The sequence below is a fragment of the Octodon degus genome, unplaced genomic scaffold, assembly GCF_000260255.1.
Source record: "Octodon degus isolate 3935 unplaced genomic scaffold, OctDeg1.0 scaffold00081, whole genome shotgun sequence".
NCBI classification, from domain to species: Eukaryota; Metazoa; Chordata; class Mammalia; order Rodentia; family Octodontidae; genus Octodon; species Octodon degus.
In genome coordinates this window covers 10,217,688-10,228,695 of record NW_004524657.1, presented here as the reverse complement: position 1 = coordinate 10,228,695, position 11,008 = coordinate 10,217,688, and the positions used below count along the sequence as shown (strand labels likewise).

At 38.6% G+C, this 11,008-nt stretch overlaps 1 pseudogene; it reads right to left on the bottom strand.

The window, feature by feature from the left end:
• Positions 1 to 7,563: 7,563 nt before the first annotated feature.
• LOC101580511 overlaps positions 7,564 to 11,008 on the bottom strand; it is a 13,078-nt pseudogene continuing 9,633 nt past the window's right edge.

Below are 11,008 nucleotides of genomic sequence, written 5' to 3'. Positions count from 1 at the left end.
TCTCTCTCTCTCTCTCTCTCTCTCTCTCTCTCTCTCTCTCTCTCTCTCTCTCCCCCTTGAATATGAAGGGTCTTGGACATGTGAAATATGTATTCCACACCCAAAGTACATCTAATAAGAATCTTACTCAATAGCATTTTCTGTCTTGCCTACTTTTTATTACTATAACTAAATATACAAACAGGCTAATTTTATAAAGAAGCTGATTTTTCTCCCTTTGGGCTCTGAAAGGGGTCTCCTTTGGCTGGGTTAGCTCATGGAGGATGAAGTGATGTGATTGCAAGTGAGAGGAGTGTGGTAAGCATAAGAGTGATCCAGAGTTAGAATCACCTAATAAAAACTCACTCTCAGAAGAGTTCAGAAGAGTGCAGGAGTCCTTCTAAGGCTACCTTCTTCCCTTCCATGAATGGTGGGGCCCTAAGACAGGTTTCCAGGTTCTTGTGCACAACAAAAAATTGGCTCATGATGGTAAGGAATAAAGTAGCAAAATTTAATGAAATTTAAAGAATAAAGCTACTCTCACAGTGAGTGGGGTTGCATCAACAGAAAGGAAAATGGTATAAGCAGTGAATATTTGTGGCTTAAGAGTTGCAGCTGTTGTAACAGGTCTAGGGCACATGGCAATGGGTCTTTTCCAAAAGAATTGACAGTATGATTGACAGGGTGTTGAGTCATGTCTGTTGTATCTATTGTACATGATAAACTTTCCCATAATTCACTCCATTATATTGTATGGATGAGATTCAGTACATATGTATGAGCCATTAATGAGCTCAAAGTGAAGAAAGGTTATAGTAGCTCATACAAGCTGGTCTGGCAAACATGGATTCTGGTTTATGACTTTAGAATTTTGGGGGAATTTTTTTATTTCTATCTCTGCTATCTGGTGGTAATCCTTAGGACAGAGGTCAAAGTTATTGGTGCTGGACCATGGTTGAGCTTCAAGTAAGTAGAGCAGAGTGGTCCAATAGCCTCAACTGTACTATCCATATTACAATAACCCAAGGACTTTGCTCTCTGTTCTACCTTTTCAAGACTCTCTACCTCTCATATAATTTCACTGGAGCCCACATTTGCGAAGCACAAAAGTTTAGATGGAACAATCACAAAGAGAAGTGTAGGGAAATTGCAACTAAGGCAATGCAAATGATTTAATATAAGGGACAAAGAGGAATAAATGAAGTGAGATGACTTAAGAGAACACATACAACTTATGGTATTGGAAATATAATTATTATCCATTGAAGATCTCTGAGCTCAGATTTAGAAAAGGTAACTAAACCATATTTGTTTATCTTCATCTTTTGAAATTGGATTACAGTTTTACATAAAATAAAAAAGGAAAGATTGAACATAAAAGTCAATGGATTTTTGTACATATTTACACAGTGTTAACATAATTTATGTTTATGCTTTTTATAAATCATTTTAACGGACATGTAGGAAATTAAAGTATAAGCAAAGATCATGGAGACTAGCTCAGAAGAAACCACTATAGTTAATATAGAAGAGATAGTGTGGCTTTGATCTAGGATATAGCAATTAAGCAACAATAAATCAAACTCAGATCCTGGAATTTAAATTTCAGAGTGAACCAATAGGATTTTTGATCAGTTGGATGTGGGTTGTGAGGCAACAAACAGTGTGAAGGATGACACCTAAGTTTTGGTTTTGGGTTACAACTAGCATGCTATTTGCTGAGACAAAGAGGGATTTGATTTTGGAGTGAAAGATATCAAGGTTCTTTTTCCCATATTGTGTTTGGATGTTCATTATAGTGCATGGAGACTTACGCTCAAGGGGAGGGTTGGTTGAAACTGACTAAAAATTAAGAGTAGACAGAAGCAGAGGATAGGAAAAGGAAGTAAAGTCACAAAGCCTACCTCCTTCCCCCCCCCCACCAAGCCAGAAAAGTAACAGGGAAAATAGAAAACTATAACATTTTTAAGAAGTCACATACATATGCACACTCAATCCTCTGAGAGAGAATAAATAATAATAAAGTGAGTGGTCTGTACCTCCTGAAATTCAGTTTCCTGAAATTGTGAATCCAATGCCCATCAATGTAACTATGTTAAAGAAAGCACACTTAGAGGTTATTAAAGCAAGAGGAAGTAACTAGGTTGTAGTCTAATCCAATAGGAATGGTGTCCTTATAAGAAAATGGTATTAGTCATGAAGGGGCTTAGGTAGTATTAAACTTTCCTGGTTACTAAGAGTCTGTTCTGGAATTCTCCTGCTTTTCAGGATAAATAGGCATGCCATTTGTTAGTTCTCTGGGGTCTACAGAAAACAGAGGTGCTTTGTTAGCTTCTACCTTAGCTCATCACAGAGCAAACAGGTGATGGAGCTTAGCATTCAGCTTCTCTCTGAAGGGAGGTAAGTAGCCCTTCTTGTACTCGGATTACTCTGGGTACCGTCTGTGGACCTGGCTTCTAATATGTCTGTCTCAGCATAAGAAAGGTACTAAATGGTCTGTGGGATCTTCAGGTATTTGGAGTGTTTCATTCAGTTCTCTGCATCAGTTCACTGCAGGAATAGAAATAAAGGCTCTAACTTTTTCCTGAAAGGAAAAGCTCTTCATATCTAGTTCACTAATGTTTCTGTTTGCAATCCAATAGACTTTTTGAATTGCTCAACATTCTCTGAGAGCTAACAGAAGCTGAAGTCTACTAGGCCCCTTAGAGGTAGTAGAGAGTACAGCAATTTGAAAGAACTCTAGCTCTGAAACACAGTGAGCATGTTTGTTCCAGTTTAATCTTCAGCTCAGTGAAAGGCAAAGACAATAAGTTCTAGCTCCCAGATTCTCCATAAAGATAGAGAAACAATTACACCATTCGTCTAGTGCTCCACTTTTTCCAGTTGCCGCTAGAAAGACTGGTTTCTACATTTCCTGCTAAAGTCACTAATGGGACTCGCAGTACTCTAAAGTTCTAGGAATGCACAGACCAAAGTCTCTGGGATGAACAGTAGGTTTGAGAAATAGTAGGAGGTTTGAGAAACTTCTAGCGTCTAAGCAGACTGACTGGTGAAGGTCTTCTCTGTGAGGCCAGACAAAGAATACTGGGAATGATAACTATTGGTTAGAATGCAGAGACAACATGGAGAGTCAAGTGTCCTGAAGAAATGAAGATTTTTTTCAACTTTTTAAAAAAATAGAATAAATTTCCTGAAACAAGATCTAATGTAATAAAGGTATATCATTCACCCAGTAGAGATTTTAAAATAAATGTCCTGGAAATGTTTCCTGAGACCAGGAGAGCAATACATGAACAAAGTGAGAATTCTGACAGAAAGACAGAAAATATTTTGCAATACTACCCAAGTCACAGGGCACAATAATGAAAGTTAACTGAAAAATTCAATAGATGGATTTAATATCTGGCTAGATTCACAGAAGAAAGGATAATTGCACTTGAAAAGAGGTCACTGGGGATCATCCAGAGGAACAAAAAGAAATAGAATGAAAAACAGCAATGGTGACTGGTTTGTTGTTGTTGTTGTTGTTCTTTAAATTATTAGTAAGACCTTTTTATTTTGCCTTAGTGACTATTGGTGTTCCTTTAATTTTAATGAGGAACTTTGTTTTTTTCCATAATTTTATTGATAAACAAATAGCAATGAGACAGTTTCAAATCAAATTGGTTAGACAGTTTCAATAATTAACACATTGCATACATTCCTCCCAATGGTTAATTGCTGTACAAGATGCGGACATGATATCCTATCTACAAACACCATTAGAACAAATCCCTCTATTCATTAAGAGAACGTAGCTATATATCTATCCTAACCACTTTGAATACACAGATACAAAATGGACATTCATCTGTATCCCCTTTTTTTGTTAAGTTCTGATATTTAAATATTATAGGTGTGTTAACTCAGTAAAATAACCTAAAAGAGTCCAGTAGCCCATAATAGTATTGGGTCTTCCACTTCACTGGCAATGTCAGAAATTGTTGACCTGAGTCCCCTGTAGCTCAACATAACAGCATGGCTTTACTACTTATATTTCATTTGTATATTTTTCTGCTGGGTGGTTAAGACCAAGGTAAAGCAGGACCTACGCAACAAGAGTTGTAGCTTTTGGGTCTGATAAGGTCAGTGAAATCCCCTCAGGATTTATCCTGAGATCCTGTACCTCAGATTGTAGAACCTTTGTCAGTGTCAGCCATGTGGATGAGTCACAGCTATTGCTTGGCCAATGTGCTCTCTGTGAAAGCCTGAGAGAATGTTTTCTCTCCGTGTGGCTCTCCTTAGGCACACTCTACATCACTGATCACTTTCCTCTTTGGACCCATAATCTCCTTGATCAGAAAATTTGGGACACTACCGAGGTGCATGACGTTACAGTACAAGTTCTCATATGTCCTGAGTATTAACTGACCTTGGAAGGCTAAGGCCAAAATGTTGGCTTTCCTTGCAGCCCTCCTTTTCATCTAATTTTGGTCTGCAAACTTAGGTTGTTAACCATCCAGAAGACAAGCTTATTGTTATTACCATACAACTTAGGCTGTTAAGCTTAACCTCACTATCTGTCTGCATATCAAACAACTTAGGCATAATATGGAACAGGTATTTTTCATCAAGTATTGATATGTTGAATTTTAAGTCCCTACATAATATGATAAAAACATTTAAAAATTAGAATATATTTTAAAAATAGGCATAAAGAATTATATACTTCTTATGTTTACACATAAGTCCAAAAATCTCACCATATACAACCTTGAAGCAGGACAGTCCCACAATATTCCTTTTCCCAGAGGATCTGAAAACATCGTATCATAGTGATATATGTGTGCCTATGTTTATAGCAGCACGATTTGTGATAGCCAAGATGCCCATCACCTGAGGAATGGTTGAGAAAGATGTGGTATTTTTACACAATGGAGTATTATTCAGCTATTAAGAATGATAAACTCGAAGCCTTTATATTGAAGTGGATGTCACTTGAACATATACTCATAAGTGAAATAAACCAGACACACATGTGTAAATATCATATAGTTTCCCTAGTATAAGAACTCAAGTTCAATCTCCAGTTTCGCCAAAAAAAAAAAAACTCAAAAAAAGAAATACAAATAGAAATGCATAACACAATTAAAAAGGAAGCAGGATCTCGAGGACTAACTAGGCAAGAGAGGGAAAGGAGAAGAGTTAGGAAACATAACAATGTCAAGACATATGGTTATATATAGAAAATGGGCAAGGCAATGATCCTGAGAATCTCCAGAAGATTTTTTAATCGAGCAGTTAATTGGAAAGATTCTCACCCTGACTAACTATAGATACTAATACCTGTGAACTAAGCAACTGCACTGCAGATGGTAATCTGTAATAGTAATTTCATGCTTGAATGCCTGTCATTCTGGTCTTCTGAATATGGGCTGCTTGTCATGACATACCAGTTGCTGCTATGAAGTCTCTCGGGTAGATGGTGGTTCAAAAAGAAGGAGGTGGTTAATGAATGGTGACTGTTCTACTCAGGGTTCACAAGGGAAAAGATTTAATACAGGTGTCATGGTTAATTTTCACTCTGCTGAGACAAAATAACAAACACTCAAAATTAAGGAAGGAGAGTTTTTTGTAACTCACAGTTTGTGGAGGTTTCAGTCTATATTCAGCTGGTTCCCAGGCAGAGTGGCACATGGCAGAGCAGCAGTTCATGGCAGCAGAAAACAGTGAAGAATAAAGGGAAGGCCAGCAGCTGCAGCTTCTAGCCAGCGCCTCTCCCTTTCTTATACTGTAAGTAGGCTACCCTAGGGTGGGGGTGTAGAACTCACACAATGTTCTCCTCTTGTACAGGTGAGGATCTTTACAAACTAAGAGCCCTGGTCTCTGCTGAGTCACTTAATTCAATTTCTAAAATTCTCAAGTTGACACAATGTATGAACTAGTACAACAGGACACATAATTTATAGGATTATTTTATAATATTCCCCCAAAAAGTCAAAGGCATAAGAGTGCAGGAATCTGTTCACACACTAGAGACCCAAAGAATCCAGCCCAGGGTCTGTCCTGCATTAGTCCAGCTAAAGCCTAGACCCCATGGTAATATCCTCCATACATCCAATAGGAGGACCAGAGCCCATGACAATGTCTCATGCAAGTCTGAATCAGAGATCTGCACTGGCAAGGCCTAAAGATGAGTGATGCAAGCTAGAAAGTCTGTGGTAGCAGGATGAAAGATCTCGGCCACAGGCTGAGGCATCTGCACTGGAGCCAGGTAGTGATGCTCAAGGTAAGGCCAACCAGAGCTCCCAAAGAGAACACAGCCATCCTTAATGACAGTGTGTACCTCGGCACTTCTGACAAAGAGAACAGCTGAGTTCATATCAGGAAAATCAGCATGGCAACCTTCTCTAGAAAAATCAGTATCACAGAAACTTACACTGGGTTCTGTTTTCACACTGTTGGCAACAATCCTTAGGTGGGCCTTCCACTCCCAGCATGAGGATTCAGTTCAGCTGGGTGTGGCAAGTTGACTATTAATTTATCACAATGGCTTAAGGAATGTGTAAAACATCATCAAAGAGAGTAATAAAAACGAAGTGTAAGAAATAAAACCATGCTGTTTTGTTGAGCCACAGGGGACTCAGGTCAACAATTTCTGACATTGCCAGTCAAGTGGAAGACCCAATACTATTATGGGCTACTGGACTCTTTTAGGTTATTTTGCTGAGTTAACACACCTATAATATTCAAATAACGGAACTTAACAAAACAAGGGGATACAGATGAATGTCCATTTTGTATCTGTGTATTCAAAGTGGTTAGGATAGATATATAGCTACATTCTCTTAATGAATAGAGGGATTTGTTCTCACGGTGTTTGTAAATAGGATCACAAGTCCGCATCTTGTACAGCAATTAACCACTAGGAAGAATATATGCAATGTGTTAATTATTGAAACTGTCCTACCAATTTGATTTGAAACTGTCTCATTGCTATTTGTTTCTCAATAAAATTATGAAAAAAGAGAGTAATATATGTGTAGCAGGAAGTGAAGAAGGATAATAAAGAAGGCAAAGGCAGAAAGCTTTTTGGGGTAAAGAATGATTGAAAACTTATTGAATTTGAAGAAGGAAATAAATATCCGGCTTCAGGAACAACAAAGAATCATGTAAAACAGATCCAAAGAGATTGATGGCAAGACATACTAAAATCAAATTGTCAAAAAATTAAAAACAGTTTTAAAGCACCAAGGAAAAACTGATTTGTCAGATTGGAGGAAACATTCATAAGACTACTTTAGATTTCGTTTGAAGCAAACTTGCATGCCAGAAAGGAATGGGAAGAGATATTTAAAGTGTTGAAAGAAACACAAACAGGAATATTATACTCAGAAAATGGTTCTTCAAAAGTAAAAGGGAGAGCTGGTCTTGGTGGTACAACTTGTGACCCTAACATCCTGGCAGGTTCAGGCAGGAGGGTCACTAGATTGAGCCCTACCTTAACAAACAATCTAGTGACATGGCAAGATCTAGTCAAAAAAATAATGTTTTTTTTTTTCCCAAAAAGGGGAAATATTTATTTGGCTAAATGAGGCAAAGTCTTTACTTCCAGGGTTTGCCTTGTAGGTGCCCATTGCTCTGGGAGCAAGGGTTAGAGTGGCTGCCATGGCCCCTAGTAGGCAGATGCAGACTGCTTTAGGCACCAGGTCCCTTGGAGTCTCTTCCCAACGAGTGAGTTTAGTTCAGCTGGCTAGGATTATCTGCAAGGCCTTGCTCTTCTTCCAGGTAATATTCTATCTTTTTTAAGTCTTCTTGGGTAAATCTCCATTTGTTCTCAGCTGGTGTAGGTGGCAGTTTGGGAGTGGATCAATTCCAGGCAGAACCAGGAGGAAGGGCCTGTTGGCAAGATGCTGGTAGGGACCCAGTAATCAGCCCTTCTGGGAATTTCTGAGCTAAGACTTTTAGACCTCTGGAAAACATGAAGAGGTTCTCGACACCCAGCTCTCACATGGTGGTGGCTGCCGGGCTGGCCTGCCCCTCGTCCTCATCATACACAATGATGATCTTGCTGTGGGCATTTTTATACTCAAAAATATCATTGGAATAGGAGTTCATTGTTCCAGATAGAGTTGCAGTTGGGTCACTACAAGCTCCAACAATGTGGCCCTGCTGGTAAGAGTCTCTGTCATGCACATCTAGCAACAGGAAGGGACAGTAAGGATAAGGTCTGCCTTTGATATTGGGCTCTACATTCTTCACAAGCCCTTTGTCTAGATCCAGTTCCCATCACCACGGATGATGCTCTGCAGAATGGAGCGGCTGGCGTCCCCTGCTCCTGCTCTGTTGATGAACTGGACAGGGCTAGATGACTACTCACCCGGCTCCGTTTCCCCTTGGTCCTGGCAGGGAGTTCAGCTTCGGGGTCTGAAGGAGCAGAATCACTGTCTTCCAGCCTTTGAATCTCTTCAGTTGTCACTTCCAGTGTTTGATCAGATAGGGAAGCAACTTGGAGGACCAGCTGCTCAAAAGTAGTAACTTTTAGGTTCTTGAAAAGCTCATCTTTTTGTACCTGTAATTTTTTAAAATGTATTGTAGCTTCTCAACACATTTTGTCATACTGTTACCAATGTCCAGTCTTGACTTGACATGCTGATACTTTGGGTTCTGTGGTATCCTTTTGGTCAAATACTCAGGGTTCCCAATGTGTCTCTGGACAGACTTATTTGCTCAAACGACCACACTCAGGGTTCTAGCCTCAGGGAAAGCCTCTAACCTGAGCTCTTAACTCCCAACAACCTTCAAAAAAATTTAAAATACAATTGTTAAAAACCAGCTGGTGGGCATTACTAACTTCACAAAAGTATAAATAAAAGAATATTTTGTTCTGGAAAATAAGGAGAAAAAAATATATGTATGTATACACAAGAGAATTAGGATATACAGCTACTTTCTCTTAGTTCACTGAGAATAAAAGTTTGTACTAATATTGTTTAGAGAAGAAAAAAATTAAAATTAAAACTAAAAAATAACAGTTGGCGGGCCCATCTCAGTGCAAAAGCCCTGGCTCAGTTTCCACTACTGGAAAATAAACAAACAAACAAACAAAAATAAAGGAGAGAAAAAGACTTTCAACTAAATAAAGCTGAGAGTATTCATGAGAACTAGATCTGTTTCCAAGAAATGCTAATGGGAGTTCAAGTTAAAGTAAAATAATAATAATAGCAGCATGATAGCATAAATATATAAAACATATTCCTAGAGATTAACACATATACAAAAATAGAATATTACATTAATATTAGATGGCAAATAAATTGTGCTTAATTCTAATATGAAAGCTAAAGTATTAAAAAATAACCATAACAAAAATTCCATTAATAGGTATATATTATAAATAAATGTAAATTGCAGCATCAATAAATATAGAGGGAAGAGGTATAAAATTGTATTTTTTAGGCAAATGAAGTTAAATTATTTGAAGCTTTACATATGTTATTGCCTATAAAGAAAATAGTCCTACAAATTACACAAAAACAAAAAGAGAAAGGGATCAAAGATTATTCATTTGCTTTTTTTTTCCTTTTGCGATGGGATTCACTATGTTGCTCCATCTGTTCTTGGAATCACTTTTCATGCTTCAGTCTCCCTGGAGTTGAGTTATAACTATGTACCACCAAACACACTGAAATTTTAACAGGTTTTTTTTTTTTAAAAAAAGATCGCAATAAACTATAAAAAATAGTATGAACCAAAAAGAGGGACAAGAGAAGTATAAAGAATATAAAATTAAAATAACACTAAATTCTTCTTTATCAATGTTTACTTTATAAGTAAATAAAATCAAACTCCTCAATCAAAATACACTGATACCTACACGAGTTTTGCTCTGCTTTCTGGCCACTGGAATAAAATATCTAACATCTTCAGTTCAAAGCTGGAAAGGTTTATTTTGCTCAGAGTTTCAAAGGATTTGGTCAGGGTTCAGCTGGCTCCAAAGCACGAGCACCAAGGTAGAAGTGTGTGGTGCAGCAAAAGTACTCTCTACATTGACATCAAAAGTGCAAAGCAGGGGAAGAGCGTGTGCAAGAGAAATCCTCACCAAGTACACACCCAGGGGCCCATTGTTCCCCTGGGGCCCACCTCCAACAGCACAGTCAGGATGAACATCCCTGGACTGGTCCGCTGAGGAGTACAGTGCCCCAGGACCCAATCACCTCTCCAGGGCTCTGCAGCTGACAGCTTAGATCACCTGGCAATCTACATCACTGAGAAAGAGCAGTCAGTCCAGTAAGTGACCTCTGGACAGTGGTGGGGCCACAGCTGGAGAATGAAGTTGGCTCCTATCCTGCTCTCCATGCAAAAATGGGTAAAGACAGAAGAGAGATATACTGGGGGCAGGGAGATGGCTTAGTAGAATAAGCGCTTCCCTGGCAAGCGCAAGGGCCTGAGTTCAATCCCTGGTTCTGAAAGAAAAAGAGAGAGAGAGAGAGAGAGAGAGAGAGAGAGAGAGAGAGAGAGATACTTATGCAATTAGACCTTAAAAAGAAGGAAATTTTGACATTTGTAGTGACATGAATAAACCTGGAGAACATTATGTGAGTGGAACAGCTGGTTATAGAAATACAAACACTGTACTATCTCACTTATATGTGAAATCTGAAGTGTTCATATTCGTAGTAGCAAAATATAAAATAGTGGTTACAGAGAGAAGACAGAAAGAAATGAGATAGTTGGTAAAGGGTACTAAATTAAACCTAGTCACGATTAGAAAAGTCTAAAGCTCTAAGGTATAGCATGATAACTCCAATTAATAGTATTGTACTGCATACTTAGAAGTTGCCTAGAGAATATTAAATGTTTTTACCACAAATAAAGAAATCAGGTGAAGACCAGTGATGTAGCTCAGCTGACTAAGCCCTTGCTCAGGTAAGCGTAGAGGCCAGGGTTCGATCCCTAGCACCACATACTGTGCTGGCCCCACTCCCTGGCTTGCTGAGCCAGTGATGGAGTCAGGGCGTGGTGGTGCATGCCTGAAATCCCTGAACAA